We start from the raw sequence: 24,344 nt of genomic DNA on the forward strand, positions 1-24,344 counted from the left end.
TCCTAGCGCGCAGCAATGCGGTAGCGCGAGGCCGAGAAGGGGGAGGGGGCATCGGGACCCCCTCCCCTCCCCCTGCGAGGCCGAGACAGGAACGAGCCGGAGCAGGCGACGACGCGGCATGCCACGTCGTCGCATGCGGTGGCGAGTCCATCACATCTGTGACCCCACTATCTATCTTAGGGTTTAGGGTGCGTATTTTAGTTAGATATGAACTTCATCTTTTTTTGTACATGAACTTCTTCTTTTTGTTTCTTAGGGTTTATTTATTCTTATGCCTTTACTTCTTTTATTAGAGTACTTGAACTTCTGTTCTTTATTTTTTGAACTTCTTTCTCTTGTTTTTTTACATGCATATTTATGTATGTATTTTTCTTCCTTTGGTAGTGTATTTGCCATCTATTTTTGGTTTTAAGGATATCTGCAGTGCTGTTGTGTGATCTTATCTCATTATAATAGATGCATTCAAATGGTGCATTCATTTATCTATAGATGTATTTACTTTTTTAGCTGTTGGGGGGTGTCGGGTTTCAGGTTCGGTAGACCCTTGAGGTTCGAACACTGGGGTGCGCACGGAGATCTCCTCCCTACCGGTCTACGTCCGATCCTCTCATGCGAACTAAGATGAAAATGATGAACAACACAAGGGACACAATGTTTATACTGGTTCGGGCCACCGTTGTGGTGTAATACCCTACTCCAGTGTGTGGTGTGGTGGATTGCCTCAGGGGCTGATGATGGACAGTAAAAGGGAAGAATAACCTTGCTAGAGGTGTTCTTGAGCTGGTGCGATGAACTACTAGGGTGAGTTCAGTCGCCTCTCTCTCTGCTATGGTTCTACCAGATTTCCAACCGTCGTGGTCATCGTCGTCTTCTGTGGTGGCTAGCTCTTTTATAGAGGCCCTGGGCCTCTCCCCAAATAATGAGCGGGAAGGGCGCCAACAATTTGTCATTTTGAAGGGGAATATCTAGTACAAGTTATCCTGACCAAAGGTGGTCTTCGGCTGCCAAAAGCACTAGCGATGACGCCGTCTTGAGCTCCACGGTGACCTCCCTCCTGCCGTCCGGCTGGTCTTGGTCTCGTTGCACCAGAATGGTAACCTTTGCCTGATGCCTTGGCCTGTGCTTGCCCCCTTTGCACCAAAGGGGAAACTAGGACACTGCGCAAGCCGACGCCCGCCTGGCGCCCGCCTAGTCTCGATCGTCATGGCTTGCGTCACGGGTTCCTCGCGAGGTACTCCTGCCTTGACCTTTCTGCCTCCTCGCGAGCCTGCCAGATGAGGCTGCCTCTGAGGAAGCTTCATGTCGTCCGCCCCGCGAGGTTTGGCCCCTCGCGAGGGTCTTGAGCTTGAGCTGATGAAGATGGGCCGCGCTGGGCCCCTACTTGAGCCACGCCGCAGGCCGCAGGCAGGCAAGTCTGGGACCCCCATTCCCAGAACGCCGACAGTAGCCCCCGGGCCCACGACGCGCGTGGGCTTGGCCTGCGGACTTGGGCGCCGCGTGGCGACTGATTGGACGTGGGCGACTGCGCTTCCTCATGACGCCTCAGCGACCGCATGACTTGATAAGTCCCTGCATGCAGAGAAGCCGGTCATGATTACCTGCGATCGTGGTGCACGGCGGTTTGATTCCTCCGGCTATAAGTATGGGGCTGGGCAACCCCCTTTGGCGCGTCCCTCCTTGCTGCTCCTTTCCTTCTTCTCGATTACTTGTCGCCCCCATGGCTCCAAAGAGATTCTCGGCCGCGGAGAAAATAAAGGCCCCCCAGGCTGGGCCTGACTCCCCCCTGGCCAAGTGCAGCCGAGGCCGCCCTTGCAAGTATACCACGATCCCCATGGTGGCCTCCCGCGGCCAGGGAGGCGGTTCCCGGCGCGGTGGTGAGTGCCAGGTTGCCGACGGGGGGCACGCCGTGGGTGTGCGCCCCCCTAGGCCACGCTTTCGCTTTGCGGAGGTGCTGCCGGAGTTCGTCGTGTGGTCGGCAGACCCATCCAGCACCAGGCTCCAGCTCCCCCGTTTCTTCGTAGATGAACTGCCGGCCAGCGCCCGGTGCGGCTTCTGGCTCCAGGCAGACGGATGCTGCAGCAGGACCTCCTGGGCCTCGCTGGAGGTCTCCGTTTCTGGGAACGGGCCTCTGACACGCAGCTGGCAAACATTTGCCCGCGCGTGTGGCCTGAGCTGGTGGTGCACCCTGTACTTCAAGTTTGATGGCGACGCCACCCTCTACATGAGGGTGTTCGGGGAAGAAGGTCGCCGTGCCGGGTGTTGCCCTGAAGACGACGACCGCGGCCGCCAGCCCAGCCCTGGCTCTGACCAGGATGAAGATGGTGACTGGCGTACAGGCGGCAGTGCTCGGGGTTCACCGAGCTTCGGCAACCCCCTCTCAGGCAGCAGCTCCTCCAGCGGTGGCCGCGACCAGCCTCCTCGCCGTCGCGCCCGCTTGGGTGAAGGTAGCGGGTCAGTCCGCCGTCGCGCCACAGTGAAGCGAGAGGAGGGATCCTCCTGCGCCCCGAGAGCAGCTCGAGCCTTCGCTGTGGGTTGGCGCAGGACGAATTGCGCCCGTTTTGTTTTCTTTCTTATCTTGCGCAAAAAATAGTAAGTGATGTAGGGCCCCGCGGGGGCATATTAGAACTGTTGCTGTTTAACCATCGCGTTGTTTCCGCTATTTCTGCGCCGTGTTTTTGCGCCGCGCTCCCATGTGCAGGAACTATTTTAGCTCGGTGGGGCTTGGCGCGGTCCTCGCCTCCCGAGGCCGTGGCCTCCTCGTGCGCTTCGTGCCCTACAAGGATCAGTAGGAGGGGTAACTTATGGTCTTAGCTGTGGGGGCGATCGGCCCAGGTCCTGCGCTCGTGTCGCGATGCCCGTGGGGCACGGACTAGGAGGGGTGCTCCCGCAGAGGACTCGGATAGGAAAGCTCCAAACGATCGGGGCAGAAAACACTCGCGAGGGCACCCGCGATCCTCCCTCGCGAGACTTCGCGAGAGAAAACGAGGCGAGCAAGCGAGAAAGACAAAGAGCCACAAGCCAGGAACGTCAGCAACTCCAATAAAAACTCCAAACGGGAATAAACAAGCCAACTACAGAAAGCAAATGGGTAAGTCGCGTCCGGCGCCTATTCTAGTCTTCGACGTCTTCTCACCGGCGCGGAGCTAAGTGCTGCCACTGGGCGTGGGCGGGAGCCCCCGAGGCCCGAGGGCGGCACTCTGGAGACTCCGGGGCATGTACAACCCCACTCATTATTACGTGAGAGTGTCACGGGCGGCGAGCTTCACATGCATTGGCCTTCTTCACAGGCACCGGGCCTTTCTTGAAATGCGGTAGCTTCACAGGCGTTTGCCTTCTTCACAGGCTCCGGGCCTTTTCCAAAACACAGCGGCTTCACATGCATTAGCCTTCTTCACAGGCACCGGGCCTTTTCCAAAACACAACGGCTTCACAGGCATTCACCTTCTTCACAGGCACCGTGCCTTTTCCAAAACGCAGTGGCTTCACAAGCATTCGCCTTCTTCACAGGCACTGGGCCTTTTCCAAAACGCAGCGGCTTCACAGGCATTCGCCTTCTTCACAGGCACCGGGCCTTTTCCAAAACGCAGCGGCTTCACTCAGGGGTAGAACCTCCAGAGATGTTGAATGTTCCATGGGTTCTGGATGGGTACTCCCTCCGGAGTCTCCAAGCGTGCGGAGCCAGGCCTGGAAACATGAACAACCTTGAACGGGCCCTCCCACATGGGAGAGAGCTTGTGCAGCCCCTCCCTGGAGAGAACCCTTCTGAGCACAAGATCCCCTTCCTCAAGGGTCCTGGGGCGGATGTTGCGGCTGTGGTATCACCGTAGCGCCTGTTGATACCTTGCCGCTCGCAGTGCGGCTTCCTGACGGTGTTCCTCGCCCAGCACGAGATCCGTCCCCCGCATGGTGTCCTGTCGAGCTTCGTCGAACGCCAGGACCCGTGCGGAGCCACGTCTGACCTCGTGAGGGAGAACAGCCTCCGCTCCGTAGACGAGGAAGAACGGGGTCTCGCCAGTCGGCTTGGTCGCTGTCGTGCGGATTGACCATAGCATAGACTGGAGCTCGTCGTGCCAGCCCCTGCCACAGGCCTCCAGCTTCTTCTTGAAGGTCCTGGCCTTGAGGCCCCTCAAAACCTCTGCATTGGCTCGTTTAGCCTGGCCATTGCTCCGGGGGTGTGCTACCGAAGCGTAGCATACCTGCGTTCCAAGGTTAGCACAATACGTTTTGAAGAGATTGCAGGTGAATTGCGAACCGTCAGTGATGATGCAGTTAGGCACCCCAAACCGGCTCACGAGGCCCTTGATGAACTTGACTGCCGAGCCTGCTGGGATTGTGCGAACAGCTTCCACCTCGGACCACTTGGTGAACTTGTCCACAGCGACGTAGAGGTAGCGATAGCCCCCTGGCGCCCGAGGGAACGGGCCCAGAATGTCCAACCCCCAAACTGCGAATGGCCATGAGAGGGGTATGGTCTGCAGACCCCCTACAGGCTAATGGATCTGTTTAGCGTGAAACTGGGAGGCCTTGCAAGCCGTCACCAACTCAATGGCGTCGCTGAGTGTTGTGGGCCAGTAGAACCCGCTATGGAACGCCTTGCCGACGAGGGTTCGTGACGATGAGTGGTGCCCGCAGTCTCCGCTGTGTATGTCCACCAGCAGTTCCTTTCCTTGCTCCCTGGAAATGCAAGGTAGGGACACGTCATTTGGCCGCTTCCTGTAGAGCTTGCCATCTTGGATGCAATAAGCCGTGGCCTGCCGTGCCACACGCTCCGCCTCCTCCTCGTTCTCCGGCAGAATCCCTTGCATCAGGTAGTCCTTGAGCTTTGGGATCCAACATCCCTCCCGAGGCTCCAACGCTAGGAGCAGGCGTACCCCTGATGCCGGGCCGCAAGCCGGAGCTCCCGAGGCAGGCGGCTGAGGAGGCTCCTCCCTTGGTTGCGCCGTGCCTGATAGTGATGGTGCCGCCGAGGGCTTGAAGAGCCGCTCCTCGAAGACGCCAGGTTCCTGTGGCAGCCGCCTAGACGCCCTCTTGGCAATGTCATCAACCTCCTGATTGGTGCCGCGAGGCACATGCTGCAGCTCCAACCCCCAGAACTGTTTCTCCATCCTGCGGACTTCAGCGAGGTAAGCTTCCATGTGCTCGTCCTTCGGCTCGTATATCTTGTTGGAGAAGTTGACGAGGAGCTGTGAATCGCCCTTGATGGTGAGGCGCTTTACCCCTAAGGCGATCGCGGCTTTCAAGCCTTTTATCATGCCTTCATATTCTGCTATGTTGTTGGAGACCTTCTCTCTGTGCTGGAAGCAGAGTTGCACGGCGGAATAGAGTTTGTCCTGGGTAGAGGACACAAGAACTGCGCCAGCTCCTGCACCGTGTCGGCAGAACGCCCCATCGAAGTACACGACCCAGCCGTCCGGTGCTTCAGTTCCCAGGGAAAGTGATCAGTCTTCGCCTGCCTCGAGACCCGGCGCTTCTGCCCATTCTGCCACGAAATCTGCAAGTGCAGCTCCCTTGATAACTCTGGTCGTGCTGAATTCTAGCTGAAATGCATGTAGCTCAATGTTCTATTCGGCGACCCTTCCAGCTGAGTTGGGGCTCCTGAGCACTCTTTCCAAGGGGTATGCTGAGACGACCTTGATGGGATGTTCTTGGAAGTAGTGGCGCAGCTTGCGCGAGGCCACTAGTAGCGCGAGGAGGAGTTTTTGAGGCATGGGATACCGTGCCCTTGCATCCCGTAGCACCATGCTGACGAAGTACACGGGATGCTCGACGAGGTTGAGGGTGTTGGCACTGCTTGCGTCCTCCAGAGGTCGAGGCGTCTCTGGAGAGGACGGAGCCCCCAGGGCTTGGTCACCAGAAGAGGCCTCTCTTGCTCCGGGTGCATTCTCCTACTGCGGCTGTCCCTTTCTGGCTGAGGTTGCGGCCTTCGCCAGGCCCTCCCTGGCTCTGCTTTGCTTCCGTTCAGACGGTCGACGCGGCCTTGGCACAGCGCTCCTCCCTGACCGTCACCAGGGCCGCGCTGGCGGAGTAGGGGGTGGCCGCAAGGTAGAGCACCAGGGGCTCCCGAGGACGCGGAGCTACCATCACTGGCGGACTGGTAAGGTACCTCTTGAGGTCTTGGAATGCCTTGTCGGCCTCTTCAGTCCGTTCGAAGGGGCCCTTTTTCTTCATCAACTTGAAGAAGGGCAGGGCTTGTTCCCCCAGCTTGGATGTAACACCCTCGATGCGGATATATCTCCCACGTGTCGAAGCACGACTTAGAGGCATAACCGCATTGAAAGCAATGTCGCAAGTGAGGTAATCTTCGCAAACAACCCATGTAATACAATAAGGGAAAAGATACATAGTTGGCTTACAATCGCCACTTCACACAAATACATGAATAAAGCATTACATCATCCAAATACAGTCAGGGCCCGACTACGGAACCAAAATAAAAGAAGAACCCCAAATGCGACAAGGTCCCCGATCGACCCCAACTGGGCTCCACTACTGATCAACTAGAACGAAACAACACAAAGGACAAGATCTTCATCGAGCTCCTCCTGAGCTTGATTCCGTCATCTGCACGGACTCATCGGCACCTGCAAGCTGGTTTTGGAAGTATCTGTGAGTCACGGGGACTCAGCAATGTCGCACCCTCGTGATCAAGACTATTTAAGCTTATGGGTAAGGTAAAGGTATGAGGTGGAGCTGCAGCAAGCGACTAGCATATATGGTGGCTAACATACACCAATGAGAGCGAGAAGAGAAGGCAAAGCACGGTCGATAAACTATGATCAAGAAGTGATCCTAGAACAACCTACGCCAAACATAACTCCAACACCCTGTTCACTTCCCGGACTCCGCTGGAAAGAGACCATCACGGTTACACACGCGGTTGATGTATTTTAATTAAGGTCAACTTCAGGTTTTCTACAACCGGACATTAACAAATTCCCATATGCCCATAACCGCGGGCATGACTTTCGAAAGTTCAAATCCCTGCAGGGGAGTCCCAACTTAGCCCATGACAAGCTCTCACGGTCAACGAAGGATAAACCTTCTCCCGAGACATTCCGATCAGACTCGGTATCCAGTTCTACAAGACAACTTCGACAAGTTAAAACAAATCCAGCAACACCGCCCGAATGTGCCGACAAATCCCGATAGGAGCTGCACATATCTCGTTCTCAGGGCACACTCAGATGAGCTCTCCATACAACTAAAACCAAACCTCGAGTTTCCCTGAGGGGGCGCTGCACAGGACTCTAGTTTGGACCAACACTCAGAGGAGCACTGGCCCGGGGGGGGGGGGTGTAAAATAATGATGACCCTTGAGTCTGCAGAACCCAAGGGAAGGAAAAGGCTAGGTGGCGAATGGTAAAACCAATGGTGGGCATTGCTGGAAGAGTTTTATTCAAGGCGATTTGTCAAGGGGTTCCCATTATCACCCAACCGCGTAAGGAACGCAAAATCCGGGAACATAACACTGATATGACGGAAAACTAGGGCGGCAAGAGTGGAACAAAACACTAGGCAAAAGGCCGAGCCTTCCACCCTTTACCAAGTATATAGATGCATTAATTAAATAAGAGATATTGTGATATCCCAACAAGTAAGCAATGTTCCAACAAGGAACGACATCTCCATGTTCCAACAAGGAACAGACTTCAATATTCACCTGTAGCTAACAACGCTATAAGAGGGGCTGAGCAAAGCGGTAACATAGCCAAACAACGGTTTGCAAGGACAAGGTGAGTTAGAGGCTTGGTTCAACAATATGGAAGGCATGATAAGTAAGTGGTAGGCATCATATCATAGGCATAGCAAAAAAGCGGGCATCTAGCAAAGCAAAGATAGAAGTGATTTCGAGGGTATGATCATCTTGCCTGAGAAGTTGTCAGAGTTGACTGTAACCTCGAAAGCAAACTCAACGGGCTCCTCGTTAGCGAACTCGTCTCCCGGCTCTAGTCAAACAAGACAAACAAGCAAAAAGGACACAATCAACCACGTGCAAAGCTCAAACAACATGATGCAAACACAGTATGCTATGCGGGATGCGATATGGGATGCATATGCAAGATTTGACAAGGAATGATTGAACCTGGCCTCAACTCGGAAATCCAAGTGTGACACTGGAAAGGTGAGGTGATTTCTCTTGAAATCGATATAAAGAACACCGGAATCGGATGCACGGTTTGGAAATGGCGAGCAAAACAAATATGGCACCGGTCTGCGATTAACAGCAAGTAGCCATCTAAATGCAACAAGATAAATATGCTACAGCACCCAAAGATGGCAACAAAATACATGGCAGGGATCCATTCATGATGCTTAACAAAAGATGAACAATGAGCTACGGCCAATTCATCCATTAACAGGTTCAAACAAGCATGGCAAAAGTGCAAACGGTAAACAGATTTCAGACTTTGTAAAATTAACACAAGCGTGGAATTTCAGATCAGGTAGCACACTTTGGAGCATGAAAACTATATGCTACAGGAACTTAACATGGCAAAGCAAGCCATGGCGTGGAGCTACTCAAAGAGCTTAACAAAAGTCCCTTAGTGACCTTGAGCCAAAAGGGATCAGAAAATACAATTGCAAGCATGCGAACATGGCAAAAACATAATCAGGTTACAGACTTAGAGAAAAACTGGAACATGCAAAACAGATATCAAGTAGGCATGTTTACGAGCTCGATGCACTCACTACAGAGCAAGGCATGACAATCTAAGCATACACCCATCAAGAATACATGTTATGTAATCTAGACATGGCAAGAACAACAACATAGCATGCACGAATAAACTACAACATCCTCGGCAAAATCGCTAACAAGTAGACAATCTGCCCAGATTCACGAAATAGCAAAAGTAGAGCTCGATTGACTCAAGCTAGGGTGCTCCATAATTGCAAACAAGGACATGGATGGATAGAGCACCAGAATATTAACAAAACATCCTTACTAATCGTCCTCAAAAGAGGCACGGATCACTAGGAAACAACATGAACATATGACATATTGATAAAAACAGATCAAGGACTTGGAGAAATTCTAAGTCCCTGAAATCAGCATTAACGAATGCACCACTTTGCAAGCTTGTGCTAGTCAACACACATATCACAAAAATACATGGATAGCACCTCTGGAAAGATGGCAAAGCATATAACAAAACACATGTAGAGCTCAGGAGCATATTATGCACACAATAATCATGGCAAAAATGACAAATAGCTAATTGGTGCAGCAGATCTGACAATTAACTCAAATAGCTCTCTTCCAACAGCATTTTGGGCATCAAGATGAGCCCAAATGAAAATGATGCAATGAGATGAAATGATGTACTCTCTGAGTCGAACATTTTGATATGCTACACGCCCAAAACGGAGCCACGGATGATAAATTATGACATGATGAGCATGGGCATCTGAATCTGGAAATCTCGGGGACTTAGTGGAATTTATACCTCCGCAAAAAGTCAACACAGGACGGAGAGAAGCGGGACGACACGGATCCGGATCGCGAGGAGGCTGTTTGGTTCATGGGACGGGTGGATCTCATCCACCTGGGCGGATCTCGCCGGAGAATGGCCGGAGTTGGCGGGGGTGGCCGGATCTGAGGCGAGGACGAGCTCGGATGGCCGGAGCTGGTGCAACCGCGGTGCGGGGAGGCCATGGCAGCGGGCGGCGCGGCGGGGAACATCGGCTGGAGGCGTGCCGGGCTTCGGCGGCGGCGGAGCACGCCGGGCGGCGCGGGCGAAGCAGAGGGTGGCGTCGGCGGTTGGTACGGCGAGGCTCACCGCCGGCAGGCGGCTCGGGGCGCCGACGGAGTTCGTGGCGGCGGCACGGCTTCGGGCAGCCTGGGGCGAGCGGCGGCGGAGTGAGAGCCCGGTGTGGCCCGGTTCGGCCCCGGGGCGGGCCGGATCTGGGCCCCGGGAGGATGGCGGTGAAGTGGGTGCAGGGGAGGTGAGGTGGCGGCTCGGGATAGGCTGGCGGCGGCGGTGGGGTGACATGGCGTGACGCCACTGGCCGGAGCGAGGTGGAGGGCGGACATGTCCGTCGGTGACTGATTTGTCCGGCGGCGCGGAGAGGAACGGATCTAGGGTTCATCCGCGAATTTCGGGAGGGGAGCACATATTTATAGGTAGAGGGAGCTAGGAGAGTCCAAATGAGATGCGGTTTTCGGCCACGCGATCGTGATCGAACGACCGAGATGATGGAGAGATCTTAGGTGGGTTTTGGGCCAAATTGGAAGGGTGTTGTGCTGCAACACACATGAGGCCTTTTCGGTCCCTCGGTTAACCGTTGGAGTATCAAACGAAGTCCAAATGATACGAAACATGACAGGCAGTCTACCGTTAGTAAACCAAGGCCGCTTGGCAAGTCTCGGTCCAATCCGGAAATATTTAACCCCCACACGTGAAAGGAAGGTAGAAAGGACCATCGGAGGAGATATGAGCGCCGGAATGCAAAACGGACAACGGGAAAAAATGCTCGGATGCATGAGACGAACATGTATGCAAATAAAATGCACATGATGACATGATATGCAATGCATGACACGCAAGCAATGACAAGGCAACAACAGCGAATAACTGGAGGACACCTGGCACATCGGTCTCGGGGCGTTACAACACTCCACCACTATGAGAGGATCTCGTCCCGAGATCTAGAATGGCACCGGAGGGACAACGGAAAAGAAAAAGAAGAGGTAAAACTAAGTTGCTTCTTTGACAAACGAGTGAGACCAAAGAACCTTGAAAAGGTTAAGCCATTTCGAGAAAAGAATACGACGGAGATGAACGACGTTGAGAACACTCCGTTTGAAAAGAGGAACAAGGGAGAACAACTTCGGTCAGCACTCCGATTGAAAAGTGATACAAGACTTGATAAAAAGAAAGAGCTTGAGAAAAAGGGACACACCACTCTGGTTAAAAGGATAAGCAAGAAAAGAACAAGTACCTGACAAGAACAAGAAGAAGGGTTGAAGATATCAACAACACAATGCCTCCGGAACAAAAATAAGAATGGAATGGAATGAACGAAGGGAAGCACGATCTTGAGGGAGCACGCTTACAACAAATGCTAGAACGGAATTGTTGGAAAAACCAACAACGCAAAAAATAGGCTTGATACGGTCTTATGGAATACATCTCAAATTATGAGGTGACAACCTGCCACTCACTGGAAAAGAATTGGATTGATATGAACAAATTGACGAGAAAGTATATCACACCGGAAAAGGATAAATGAAGAACTTGGATCATTTATAAGCACCATAATAGCAACCATCCTTAGGGAAGGCTTAAGGTGAAATACAACCCAAGATAACTCCAAGGAAGAGATTGATGGATTTAAAATACCTCATTCTTAACAACGTGTGAAACACGAAGCACGAAGGGAAATTATCAAGAATGACATAACACCACCTCAAAAGATATGGTAGAAAGAATGCACTCCGGATTACAATATGAAGAAAGCTTGAACTCCTCAGAAAAGAATCTCAATGAACCCTTCGAGAAGGGATTAAGTCCTTGATGAACCAACATGTAGAACCTCCATGAAGAACTCCGTTAAACAAAAGAATGATCAAATGGAAAGAAAGAGAAGTTGAAAACACAAGGTGAACCCTTGTACTGATTTAGATGAATCTCCGTGGTGAAATAATTGAAAAGGTTGGAACTCCGGGAAAAAGAAAGATGAAACAATTGAAACCGAGAATTTTGATGAGGCTGCGGAACAAGGAATTGAATTTACTCGATGAAACAAGAATAAGAATTACATTATGCTTATCCTTCATCAATTAAATTGATGAGAATCAACGGATTTGGCACACTACTTATTCTCTTAGAAAGGATTATGATAGATATAGCGCAAACTTGAAGAGGTCTTCAATGATCCAGCGGTAGGATTGAAAAGAACGAAAGAGTTGATATGATAAACGAATGACGAGAAATCTTGAACGAACCACCGTAAGAATTAAAAAAGAACGAAGAAAAGATAAATAAACACCAGGAAGAATTAGAGAATGAATCAGGATACTTGAGGGAATTTGATACATGAGAACGAAAGGATCATGACTGATTAGAGAATATTTGAATGATGCACCGGTAAGATAGGAGAATGATAACTGACAGCTGAGAATGAATAAACCTGAATTGATGGACTCCGGATAACAAACTGAGAAGACTCTTGAATTGCTCCAGATAGGTGAAAAGAATTCTCACGATCAAAACAATTACGGGAGGATGGCAACAGGCTGGAATCACGAATCTTGAAGAGAATGGAGCGAGATTTAAGAGAAACTCTTCTTCGGTCTTCAAAATTCCGAGAATGACGATGAGAAACAACACCATGAATTATTGAGGTACTCCGGAATAATCAAAACGAAGAGGTTGAGCCAGCGATGAAAAGGATTTAACGGATCTTGGAGAAAAACATAAGACTTATGATAATTCATTCTTACGTCAAACTTTAGAAAAGAATTTGAGAAGCTCCAGAAGAATAAGAAGAGTCAGGTAATATCCTGGGAAAAGACCTGTGGGTTAGGGCCCACTCAAAAGATACACCGTAGAACGATTTGAAGGAGAGATTGCACCGGTTGAATTAAATGGCTTGAATAAGATAGGACCTCGAAATAGCTTGAACGGATGCAAAGTGAAAACACAAATCTTCGAAATATCTTCAGCACTCCGGAACAAATGAATAGCGAGAAGTGAATTATTATGAGGTGCACCGGTATGAGAAGGTATTGAAACGAGGGAAAAGGAAATGATCAACACCAAAAGCTTTAATAGAATCCACCGGAGAAGAAAAGAATGAAGAATGACGAACTAGTAGAACATCTTCTTGAGAACCACCGGGTAAGAATATTGACGGAAAAGAATGGAGAGACTTCTCATGAATAAGATGGACACATGATCAAGAAATCTGAATCCTTGAAGAAAAAGGGTGGGTGGGTGGGAAAACAAAGGCACCTTGGAGACGGATGAAACAAACACCATTGAGAAGAACTGATGCTAGATCTTGCGAATGTTGAAAAGATCGGATCCACTTGAAGAGAAACACGCCGGTTAAAAAGAATTGACATGGTAATCTCGATTAACATGAAGGATTAGAGTTCACATCGGAGTATGATAACACCGCTTAGGAAAAGGTATGGAATCAAAATTTGACTTCGAAGCAACTCGAATACCACTACTCGAAACAAAAACAAAGGATTGGCTTGCAGAATAAGCCAGAACAAATATATGATAGAGATTTCATCCGAAGTTTTCGTGGTGGGGCCTACACAGGCTCGATCGTACAACACCATCATGTACAAGGCAGTGCACATGACATACGAAGCGTCCTTGAGTCGGCATAGCCAAGGACTCTTTAATACACAACAAGACCACTGTAAAACCAACCATGAATAGGCGGACCACTAGACGTCGAAGCCCAATTTCATATCATACGTCTGTCGGAAAGATATCCTAAGAGCTACTTGAATTCCCACTTATAAACTCCCGAAATTTTCCGGTTATGCAATCGGGTGTTGGGGATACAGGGGGAGCATAATATCTCACCCAAAACTAGCAAATCCTACATCCGGCTGTATCCATCCTTCAACACATAACCAAGAAACCTTCAGAAATCGTCTACCTCAACCTTCGAAAAACACCCGTTATACGAGTTATGGCAATACTCCCGAACTCCCGCCCCATTACTGGGTGGCGTCGAGGTTATCTCACCAACAACTGCATAAAAGAGATTTTCGATGTCGGTGAACTAAACTCAGGTATTCCAGAACTGCAACGATAAAATTGTGACGACAACACCTCGGAGCTCAACTCCCCGGGACACTGCCACAACCACTAAATGCCAGGAGGCACCAAGAACAATGTTCTCGTCACAAAACCATCGGAACGATTCCAAGATACCCGCGTGATCCTAATTTTTTTAGTGAAATTTGAGAAGAGAAGAGTCAAAACTCTACGTCAGGATGCCTTACCAGAGCGATGAAGGGACTGGGGAGTAAAAAGAATTCCTAAACTCTCCGATATATAATTCCTAAATGACTCAAAACATTTTTCTAGACTCAACTCGTCCGCTAATTTGATCAAGCAATGGGGCTCCTAAGGTCGGGGAAGGCTCTGATTACCAACTTGTAACGCCCTCGATGCGGCTATATCTCCCATGTGTCGAAGCATGACTTAGAGGCATAACCGCATTGAAAGCAATGTCGCAAGTGAGGTAATCTTCGCAAACAACCCATGCAATACAATAAGGGAAAAGATACATAGTTGGCTTACAATCGCCACTTCACACAAATACATGAATAAAGCATTACATCATCCAAATACAGTCAAGGCCCGACTACGGAACCAAAATAAAAGAAGAACCCCAAATGCGACAAGGTCCCCGATCGACCCCAACTGGGCTCCACTACTGATCAACTAGAACGAAACAACACAAAGGACAAGATCTTCATCGAGCTCCTCTGGAGCTTGGTTGCGTCATCTGCACGGACTCATCGGCACCTGCAAGCTGGTTTTGGAAGTATCTGTGAGTCACGGGGACTCATCAATCTCACACCCTCGCGATCAGGACTATTTAAGCTTATGGGTAAGGTAAAGGTATGAGGTGGAGCTGCAGCAAGCGACTAGCATATATGGTGGCTAACATACGCCAATGAGAGCGAGAAGAGAAGGCAAAGCACGGTCGATAAACTATGATCAAGAAGTGATCCTAGAACAACCTACGCCAAACATAACTCCAACACCGTGTTCACTTCCCGGACTCCGCCGGAAAGAGACCATCACGGTTACACGCGCGATTGATGTATTTTAATTAAGGTCAACTTTAGGTTTTCTATAACCGGACATTAACAAATTCTCATCTGCCCATAACTGCGGGCACGACTTTCGAAAGTTCAAATCCCTGCAGGGGAGTCCCAACTTAGCCCATGACAAGCTCTCACGGTCAACGAAGGATAAACCTTCTCCCGAGACATTCCGATCAGACTCGGTATCCCGGTTCTACAAGACAACTTCGACAAGTTAAAACAAATCCAGCAACACCGCTCGAATGTGCCGACAAATCCCGATAGGAGCTGCACATATCTCGTTCTCAGGGCACACTCAGATGAGCTCTCCATACAACTAAAACCAAACCTCGAGTTTCCCTGAGGGGGCGCTGCACAGGACTCTAGTTTGGACCAACGCTCAGAGGAGCACTGGCCCGGGGGGGTGTAAAATAATGATGACCCTTGAGTCTGCAGAACCCAAGGGAAGGAAAAGGCTAGGTGGCGAATGGTAAAACCAATGTTGGGCATTGCTGGAAGAGTTTTATTCAAGGCGATTTGTCAAGGGGTTCCCATTATCACCCAGCCGCGTAAGGAACGCAAAATCCGGGAACATAACATTGATATGACGGAAAACTAGGGCGGCAAGAGTGGAACAAAACACTAGGCAAAAGGCTGAGCCTTCCACCCTTTACCAAGTATATAGATGCATTAATTAAATAAGAGATATTGTGATATCCCAACAAGTAAGCAATGTTCCAACAAGGAACGACATCTCCATGTTCCAACAAGGAACAAACTTCAATCTTCACCTGTAGCTAACAACGCTATAAGAGGGGCTGAGCAAAGCGGTAACATAGCCAAACAACGGTTTGCTAGGACAAGGTGGGTTAGAGGCTTGGTTCAAAAATATGGGAGGCATGATAAGCAAGTGGTAGGCATCATAGCATAGGCATAGCAAAAAAGCGGGCATCTAGCAAAGGAAAGATAGAAGCGATTTCGAGGGTATGATCATCTTGCCTGAGAAGTTGTTAGAGTTGACTGGAACCTCGAAAGCAAACTCAACGGGCTCCTCGTTAGCGAACTCGTCTCCCGGCTCTACCCAAACAAGACAAACAAGCAAAAAGGACACAATCAACCACGTGCAAAGCTCAAACAACATGATGCAAACACGGTATGCTATGCGGGATGCGATATGGGATGCATATGCAAGATTTGACAAGGAATGATTGAACCTGGCCTCAACTTGGAAATCCAAGTGTGCCACTGGAAAGGTGAGGTGATTTCGCTTGAAATCGATATAAAGAACACCGGAATCGGATGCACGGTTTGGAAATGGCGAGCAAAACAAATATGGCACCGGTCTGCGATTAACAGCAAGTAGCCATCTAAATGCAACAAGATAAATATGCTACAATACCCAAACATGGCAACAAAATACATGGCAGGGATCCATTCATGATGCTTAACAAAATATGAACACTGAGCTACAGCCAATTCATCTATTAACATGTTCAAGCAAGCATGGAAAAAGTGCAAACGGTAAACAGATTTCAGACTTAGTGAAATTAACACAAGCCTAGAATTTCAGATCAGGTAGCACACTTTGGAGCATGAAAACTATATGCTACATGAACTTAACATGGCAAATCAAGGCATGGCATGGAGCTACTCAAAGATCTTAACAAAAGTCCCTTAGTGACCTTGAGCCAAAAGGGATCAGAAAATACAATTGCAAGCATGCAAACATGGCAAAAACATAATCAGGTTACAGACTTAGAGGCCATGGAAGGCCATGGAAGCCCTTAGTGACCGAAGCTGGTGCAACCGCGGCGCGGGGAGGCCATGGAAGCATGCGGCGCGACGGGGAACAGCGGCTGGAGGCGCGCCGGGCTTCGGCGGAGGCGGAGCACGCCGGGCGCGGGCGAAGCAGAGGGTGGCGTCGGCGGTTGGTGCAGCGAGGCTTGCCGCCGGCAGGCGGCTCGGGGCGCTGGCGGAGTTCGTGGTGGCAGCGCAGCTTCGGGCAGCCTGGGGCGAGCGGCGGCGGAGTGAGAGCCCGGTGCGGCCCGGTTCGGCCCCGGGGCGGGCCGGATCTGGGCCCCGGGAGGATGGCGGCGAAGTGGGCGCAGGGGAGGTGAGGTGGTGGCTCGGAATAGGCTGGCGGCGGCGGTGGGGTGACGTGGTGTGACGCCACTGGCTGGAGCAAGGTGGAGGGCGAACATGTCCGTCGGTGAGTGATTTGTCCGGCGGCGCGGAGAGGAACAGATCTAGGGTTCATCCGCGAATTTTGGGAGGGGAACACATATTTATAGGTAGAGGGAGCTAGGAGAGTCCAAATGAGGTGCGGTTTTCGGCCACGCAATCATGATCGAACGACCGAGATGATGGAGATATCTTAGGTGGGTTTTGGGCCAAATTGGAAGGGTGTTGGGCTGCAACACACACGAGGACTTTTCGGTCCCTCGATTAACCGTTGGAGTATCAAACGAAGTCCAAATGATACGAAACTTGACAGGCGGTCTACCGGTAGTAAACCAAGGCCGCTTGGCAAGTCTCAGTCCAATCCGGAAATGTTTAACCCCCACACGCGAAAGGAAGGTAGAAAGGACCACCAGAGGAGATATGAGCGCCGGAATGCAAAACGGACAACGGGAAAAATGCTCGGATGCATGAGACGAACATGTATGCAAATGAAATGCACATGATGACATGATATGCAATGCATGACACGCAAGCAATGACAAGGCAACAACAGCGAATAACTGGAGGACACCTGGCACATCGGTCTCGGGGCGTTACATTGGAGATGAAGCACCCCAACGCAGTCACACGCCCGGTGAGCTTCTGCATTTCTCTGAGGGTCCTCGGCGGGCTCATATCTTCGACTGCCTTGACCTTCTCCGGGTTGGCCTCAATGCCGCTGTGGGATACGAGGAAACCCAGGAGCTTGCCCAAGGGGACTCCAAATACGCACTTCTCTGGGTTGAGCCGTAGGTCAACTTCGTTGAGGCTGGCAAAGGTTTCTTCCAGGTCCTGTGTCAGGGTTCTTGCCTCACGAGACTTCACCACAATGTCATCGACGTAAGACTCAGCGTTCCTCCTGAGCTGCCGGCCTAGGGCGATGTGCATCAACCGCTGAAAGGTCGCGCCTGCATTGTGCAGCCCAAGCAACATGCACGTATAGCAGTACACTCCACACGGGGTCAGGAAAGCCGTCTTCTCCACGTCTTCTACCGCCATCTTGATCCGCTGATAGCTCGAGAAGGCATCTAGGAAGCACAATAGGTCGCACATGGGGGCAGGCCTTGTTGAGGTTGGTTAAGTCGACGCACATGCGCTCTTTCCCCCCGTTCTTTGGCACTACAACAGGATTAGCCAGCCAATCGGGGTAGCAGACCTCGTGGATAACCCCTGCCGCCTCTAGCTTCCGGGTCTCTTGAACGATGAAAGCCTATTTCTCAGTAGACTGCCGCCTTGCCTTCTGCTTCACAGGGCCTACATTGGGGCACACATTGAGGTGATGCTCAATCACTTTCCTTGGGACCCCCGCTAACTGATCTGGTTCCCATGCGAACACCTTCTTGTTCGCACGCAGGAACCTGATTAGGGCCTTCTGCTACTTGGGCTCGAGGTTGGCCCCGATGGTGAAGGTGGCGCCAGTGGACTCATCCTCGTCGACTGGTACCTGCTTGGTTTCCGCCTTGTCTTGGGTGAACAACTGCTTCTTTTTAGCCGGCGCAGCCCCCTTGGGATTAGTGGCTTCGGTGCTAGTGGGCTGCGCCACCGTGGCCGCCCTGAAAACAAGCCAGAGCACCTGCAGCGCATCCCTTGTGTCTCCTGACACGGTGAGGGCGCCGCTGCTCCCGAGCATCTTCATGAGGTTGTATGTCGGGTGAGTTGCTGCCATGAACCGAGCCAAGGCCGGATAGCCCAGGATGGCATTGTAGGGGATGCCGATAGGGGCGATGTCAAAGTCGATCAGCTCCGTGCGGAAGTTGTCGCAGGTGCCAAAGGTCACTAGGAGGTGGATCTGTCCCAAGGAGGCGGTAGAACCGGCTCTGACGCCCGAGAAAGGCCTGCTGGGTTGGAGCCGCTCCGGCGGCACGTGGAGTAGGCTGAAGGCCGAGAGCACGTTGAGGCCGGCACCACCGTCGATGAGGGTCCTGGTAACGGCTACCTGGCAGATGGTGGGGGTGCACAGCATTGGGAGCGCGCCCGAACCAATGGGTTTGAAGGGGTGGTCCTCCGAGTCGAAGGTTAGATCGGTCTCGGGCGCCACCCAGCCCGGGAGGGCTTCTTGGCACCTGGAGGCGGTGTTGATCCGGGGGGCGAACGGCTTGACGTGATGACTCGAGGGTGGTGCCTGGGAGCCACCCAGGAGAGCTGTGACGACGGGCGGCGCTGGTGCGGCGAAACGGGCAAGGAAGAGGTCACGCAGATCCTCCCAGGAGGTGACAGAGGCCGTCAGTAGGTGGAGGAGCCACGCGCGTGGGATGCCAGTGAGGGCCATGGGTAACCAGTTGGCCATCACCCGATCATCGCCCCCCGGCTCCGAGGACGGACTCCTCGTACGCTAGCAGGAAAATCATCAGGTCCGTTGCACCGTCGTAGCGCGATGGCATCTCGGGCCTGAACTTGCGCGACCACTGCACTTGCCGCAAGGCGGGGGCCAAGGCCCGGAGCCCCCTGGCCCCAGTGTCGGCATCTGTTGCCGGAGCAGGCGGTGCGTTGTCCGCTAAGAGGGCGGGATGCGATGTCGGGGGAGAGCGGGTCGTTAGGAGGGAGGACTCCGGCGCACCCCTACTTGGCGCACCAAATGTTGGGTTTCGGGTTCCGGCAGACCCTTGAGGTTCGAACACTGGGGTGCGCACGGAGATCTTCCCCTACCGGTCTACGTCCGATCCTCTCGTGCGAACTAAGATGAAAATGATGAACAACACAAGGGACACGATGTTTATACTGGTTCGGGCCACCGTTGTGGTGTAATACCCTACTCCAGTGTGTGGTGTGGTGGATTGCCTCTGGGCTGATGATGGACAGTACAAGGGAAGAACAGCCTCGCGAGAGGTGTTCTTGAGCTGGTGCGATGAACTGCTAGGGTGAGTTCAGTCGCCTCTCTCTCTCTCTCTGCTATGGTTCTACCAGATTTCCAGCCGTCGTGGTCGTCGTCGTCTTCTGTGGTGGCTAGCTCTATTTATAGAGGCCCTGGGCCTCTCCCCAAATAATGAGCGGGAAGGGCACCAACAATTGGCCATTTCTAAGGGGAACATCTAGTACAAGTTATCCTGACCAAAGGTGGTCTTCGGCTGCCAAAAGCTCTGGCGATGACACCGTCTTGGGCTCCACGGTGACCTCCGTCCTGCAGCCCGGCTGGTTTTTGTCTCGTTGCACCGGAATGGTAACCTTTGCTAGATGCCTTGGCCTGTGCTTGCCCCCTTTGCACCAAAGGGGAAACTAGGACACTGCGCAAGCGGACGCCCGCCTGGCGCCCGCCTGATCTCGATCTTCATGGCTTGCATCACGGGTTCCTCGTGAGGTACTCCTGCCTTGACCTCTCCGCCTCCTCGTGAGCCTGCGTGATGAGGCTGCCTCTGAGGAAGCTTCCTGTTGTCCGCCCCGCGAGGCTTGGCCCCTCGCGAGGGTCTTGAGCTTGAGCTGATGAAGATGGGCCGTGCTGGGCCCCTACTTGAGCCATGCCGCAGGCCGCAGGTAGGCAAGTCTGGGGACCCCCATTCCTAGAACGCCGACAGGGGGGTAAAACTGTAATTTCACCTGTGTTGCAAGTCCCACGACAGAGAGGCATTAAGTGACCATCTCCCTCGCCACCACCTGTCATAAAACCCCTCTCCCCTATCACTCGCTCTCCCCCTCTCTCCGTCGCTCCGCTGCCTTCGTCGTCTGCAACTCCCCCCGATTTCTCCGCCCCTGTCCCCTGCCCTCGTGAGTGAAGTAACCGACGCACGCCCCCGCTCCTATTTTTTCCCCACGCCCGCTCTCCCTCGCCCAGCCCGCTCTCTCCTGCTCCGAAGCGAGGGCCGCAACTGCCTGCACGGTTGCAAGGTGCATGTGGCGTCGTGGGGAGTTGAAGAACCGCCACGGATTCATGCGTCGGGTGTTGTTTCAAGAGGTACAAATGCTTCCCCCTAATGCTTGCTTTTAGTTTCGCCAGATCTGTCGAAGCCTGCCTGTTTCTTCTGTGTGCTCTCGCGTCCGCCTCCTTCCCCCTTCTTCTGATGGTTTGGTGGTAGATTAGGTAGGGTTCTTGTGTGTGTGGTGGTTGGATTGCATTCCCCCGTAGTCAGATTTGTTTGTGAGATGCTTGTGTGTGCTATTTGTCCCTTCAGACTTGTGTGGATTTCATTTCTCCTTTGTTGATTTTAGCAGTCAGATGCATGTAAGAGAGGGTGTGGTGTGATGGATGGTTGATGCTAGATCTGATGCATCTAATTGCATTAGTGCTGTGGATTTTGAAGTCTAGATTATGTCTGTGACATTCTAGTTAGTTTATGGATACATTTTTTGTTGTTTTTGCCTAGATGTGCTACTGTTCATCCTTTTATACTTGTTGGTATGTTCTGGTTGTTTCATCCTAGGGTTTGATTCAGTTTCTTTTTGTATTTTGTTGTATGATTTTGTACTTGCTAACTATATGCAATCAATCCCCTGTTTTTAGCAGGTTGTTCTAGTGTTTGGAATTGCTTTGATCAAGGCGGTTGTGTTGTCATGGCTTCAAAACCTTCTCCAAGTATCTTAATGTAGTTGTATCTTGTATTTTAAATAGCATTATTCTTATATATGTCTGCCCATATCTTCACTTAGTATTCATGTTGGACTGCCATTCTTAATAGTGTGAACTTGTAGGAAAGGTTATGTGTATGCTTTTTACCATTAGTTTGAGTTAGTAGAGTGTTGCTTACTTTTTAGTTGATGATTTGCAGGTGAAACTATGTCACCAAGTGTTGTTGGACTTCCCAAATGTTTCATATTTTTAGTGTATATCTTTGTTTTTTGTTATCATGTTCATGGTATTGATATTTAGTTTGCCTGTGAAATACTATTTGTGGTCATGCTACATCGTTTTTATGTGCTACTTGCTTGGGTCACATAGTTGAACTTCTGGTTTTAATTATTGTTTGTTTATAATGAAATTTGGTTGAACTTCTGTTATGCACATTTTATTTTACTGCTTTGTTATATATCGTTGAACTTCTAGACATTCATGACATATGTAGTAGCTCCTCTGGTGTAGATTGTTTTTATATTTAGTATGTAGATTTTAGTTTGTTTGTTGTGTTTACTGCTTTGTTAGGTATTGTTGAACTTCTGGGTATTGGACATTGTTGTCAAAGTAGAAGTCCCTTTGGTGTAGAATTGCGCATTAGAACTCAACTGCCTTTTTACTTGCATTTTTGTAGTTGGTGATGAGTTGAATAGTTCTGAAGAAATGCGTGCGATCAAGATGGGGCTTCAGAAGTTAATACCGATGCTCCAATATCTAATGTGGCTAAATCACCCATGATCTCTTTGACTATGATTGCCGAGGTTGCTTCAAGCCTTGAGATTTTTTCAAGCCTCGAGGATCTTGCTTCTGCAGCTCTTGCTTCACCTAGTATGTGAAACCCCTTTTCTTTTCATTTTAAAGTCTTGAGCCATGTTTTTTTAGCTTGTTCATGTCGGTTGTTTTTGTTTTTGTTCCTGACTTTTTTATTTTTTGCTTTGATTTTTTGTGTTCTTTGCAGATGTGTCCACAGAGGAGGAAGTTGCGAACACCATCAATGATGTTTTATCTGAGTTGGGTTTATCAAAAACTCCTGCTGCTGCTGAGGAGGGGGCTCTGTCAATCAAAGGTTGTGATTCCGTTCCAGATCCTTTGTGCTCTCTTCAGAAGTCAAAGACGCAGTCGTAGTCCATTGATGGCACTGAACCTGTCACGTAACCCGAGGATGTGCCTCTTCAGCTTCTCCTGGAGGACCAACGTAAGAGGAAGAAGCAAGAAGATTTTGACAAGAAGAGGGCGGCTCGCCTTGAGAAAGGTTCTGATGTTCCTGGATCTGTTCATGCGGCTGAGCTCACGGTTGAGGAAGACGTGCCGTGTGGCAGTCATGGCATGGTTGTCCCTGTTAAGAAGAAAATCAAGAAGACCGTTGTGAGGAAGCTAGTAGTTGGTGAAGTTACTCCCCGGAGGAGCCCACCTGTTTCAAGGCCTGCAGAAGTTGCTGAAGAAGAAGGGCTAGGCCTCGGTGGTATGCCACGCCGTAGTCCTCGTGTGCTTGCCACTGCTGCGCCTACACCTTCTCCGCTTGGTGCTGGTGCATCTGCTAAGGGGAAGAAATGCAGCGTCAAGCACAAGGTTGCACATGCAAAGGTCAACAAGGGTGTGAAGAAGCGTTCTCGTGTTAATGCAGAGGACAAGGATGGTGCTGATTTCAATGCTAATGACGAGGACAACGACGATGATGATGCTGCCGCTAATCAAGTATGAATGTCTCATGTTTACTGTTTTTATAGCATTTGTCGCTATTGCTGCAGTTTTTGTGTTTTTAGCACTACCTTGGCGTACATTGCTGACCTTCTGCTCCATATAGACGAATAAATTAGCCGATGTGCTTTGCTTTTATGGTATTACTGCCTTTGTGTACATAGTTGGACGTCTGGATATATACATGAAGAAATTAGCTTTAACTTGTTGGTATACATGTTTGATTACTGCCTTAGTGTATATGGTTGAACTTCTGCTTTTTAAATTTCTAACATTTTTAAAGCATGTTAACTTGTGGTCATACATGGTTGTACTGCCTATGTAGACATAGTTGGACTTCCGAGATACATGTTTGATTACTGCCTTCGTATACATGGTTGAACTTCTGCTTTGTAAATTTCCAACATTTTGAAAGCATCTTTACTTGTGGTCATACATGGTTGTACTGCCTATGTAGACATAGTTGGACTTTTGAGATGTAGTGCGTATGTAGGCATTAGTGGAATTTTGGTGAAGCTTGTGTGTCTCATTGTTCTGCCTTTTTTCCTTGTCAATGATTTTTTTCAGTATCGGCTTGTGGAGCGGCCTGAGAGGACGAAGAGTGGAGGCAAAGCGCCCGAAGAAGGTGGCCAACGAGGAGGTGAGGCGAAAAGTTTTAACAAGACGGTTCACTGCTCACTAGGAGAGGTCAAGGCGCGTGCGAAAATGCTACATGCTAGGCACAAGACGAGGGTTATCAAGGTTGGTTTTGGTTGTGTGTTTGACTTGAAGGTTGATTCCAACATTTCTCGTCCTTTGATGGGCAACATCTACATGAGGATCGATCGTACATCCATGATTCTGGACATGGGTGAGGCGAACAAGGTTCTGCGTATTACAAGTGATGCTATTCACCATATCTTTGGGTTCCCTCAAGGTAATCATACCACCCTAGGCCCTCGAATGATGGTTTCGATGATGCTATTATGAGGTTGAAGGGCAAGTTTGGGTATGCTAGGAGTGACGACATCAAGACAAAGGATTTGCGGAATATCCTCGCTGAACTTGTGAAGGATGAGACGAAGGATGATCTTGCTCTGCAGGTGTTTTACCTTATTG

Source organism: Triticum aestivum, chromosome 2A (assembly GCF_018294505.1).
Source record: "Triticum aestivum cultivar Chinese Spring chromosome 2A, IWGSC CS RefSeq v2.1, whole genome shotgun sequence".
In the NCBI taxonomy this organism is placed as follows: domain Eukaryota; kingdom Viridiplantae; phylum Streptophyta; class Magnoliopsida; order Poales; family Poaceae; genus Triticum; species Triticum aestivum.